Genomic DNA, 2,143 nt, shown 5'->3' with positions numbered 1-2,143 from the left:
TCTATCTATCTATCTATCTATCTATCTATCTATCTATCTATCATCTATCTATCTATCTATCACCTATCTATCTATCTATCTATCTATCTATCTATCAATCATCTATCTATCTATCACCTATCTATCTATCTATCTATCACCTATATCTATCCATCTAGTATCTATCTATCTATCTATCTATCTATATCTATCTATCTATATCTATCTATCTCTATCTATCTCTATCTCTATCTATCTATATCTATCTATCTATCTCTATCTATCTATCTCTATCTCTATCTATCTATCTATCTATCTATCTATCTATCTATCTATCTATCTATCATCTATCTCTATCCATGTATTTTTACAAGATCTCACAATGTATTCCAGGTCCAAAGAACCCAGGTTAATGTAACAATTTTTTAATTAAAAAAGTCCTAGTTATTAGATAATATTCATGAAAATGTCCCCCAGTGCCTACGAAACAAATGGTATCATGGGGAAAGGGAGGGGCCTGGGTTCTGAAAGGAGAGCAAACACAACTGTGAACAGTTCTGTTTTGACAGGATCTATTGCTTCCTCTGGGGAGTCCTTGGTCTCTTCCTCTGTAAGTGGGAACTTCTAAGAGGCCTTAGAGACATCCTGTGGATATGGTGGTTTCCACGGCTAAGGCTAATGAAAGGCTGGTGCCACATTTCTCTTTCCCCATCGTTCCTAACACAGTGGTCCAGCTGGGATGTTCTGACAGGCTGAGGCTCCCCTCACCTTCCCGCTTGCATTCCTGGGGCTGCTTCAAGCCCACCCTGGTCACCTGGGCCTGAAACCCTGGACTATAGGAAGCCCAAGCAAGCCAGTCAACCTGGCCTTATCTCACCATGACTAAATGCTGATCCTAAACTCACACCAGCTGCCTGAGAATTCCAGGCAAATTCCAACAAATTCCAGCTGGGGTCAGCCACTCTTTGTGGGTTTTGCAGAACGGAGAGGTAATTTTCATTCTAACCTCAAGCTTTAATGAAATCATATGTGCTTGCTATAACTGGTTAGAACCAGCTGGGCAGTGGTGGAGCACGCCTTTAATCTCAGCACTTGGGAGGCAGAGACAGGTGGATCTCTGAATTTGAGACCAGTCTGGTCTGCATAGTGAGATAGAAGGGAGGGGAGGGGAGGGGCGAGGAGAAGAGAAAGAGAAGAGAAGAGAGGAGAGGAGAGGAGAGGGGCGGGGCATAGCATAGCCCTTCTATGTTTCCCTTTTCCTCAATAGATACTTGCTGACTGAAAGAGATACGACAAAAGATTACAGGCCTCTGATCAACAGAAGTGTCACCAGACAGTTATTAAGTGCCACAGTCAGATGCAAGAGTTTAATTGCAGAGTGCTTGAGAATATCTGTCTGTCTTCAATATATGTCACTTAACTAACTTTTTAACGTGTGTGTGTGCGCGCACGTGTGTACACAGGGCAGACATGGCATCAGTACTTGTGGAGCTCAGGACCAACACTGATGCTTCCTTCTAGCAAGCTCTAGCTTGGTTTTTGAGGCAAGTTCTCTCTGAGCCTGAAGTTCACCAATTCAGTTGGAAACGGCTGGCCAATGAGCTTCAAGATCTACGTCTCTCTACCTGGCCCAGTGGGATGCTGGGTGGAGCATGTGCTGCTAGCTCTCCACTTCTAACTGGGGCCTGGGGATCTGAACGCAGGTCCTCTTTCTTACACAGCAAACGCCATCTCTCCATCTTGCCTCACTTAAATAACAAATTAAGTTACATGGGTGTAGACAGAGGTCAAGATTTGGGTGTTCCTCCATCATCACTTGCCCCTTATTTGTTGAGACACGATCTTCCACTGCACCTAGAGCTCACTGATTAGCTAGACTGACTGGCCAGCAACTCCCGGGTTTTCCATCGCTGCCTCCTTATTGCTGAGATTATAGGTGCAAACTGCTAAACCCAGACTTCTGAATGAGGGCGGAAGATTAAACTTAGGTCCTCGTACACACATGACAAGCACTGATCTGCTGGACTGAGTACACACGTGACAAGCACTGATCTGCTGGACTGAGTACACACGTGACAAGCACTGATCTGCTGGACTGAGTACATACATGACAAGCACTGATCTGCTGGACGGACTCCTCTCCCTAGCCCCCAACTGACTTTGA

Source organism: Microtus ochrogaster, chromosome 7, assembly GCF_000317375.1.
Source record: "Microtus ochrogaster isolate Prairie Vole_2 chromosome 7, MicOch1.0, whole genome shotgun sequence".
NCBI lineage: Eukaryota > Metazoa > Chordata > Mammalia > Rodentia > Cricetidae > Microtus > Microtus ochrogaster.
Note: the sequence above shows the minus strand (reverse complement) of the source record.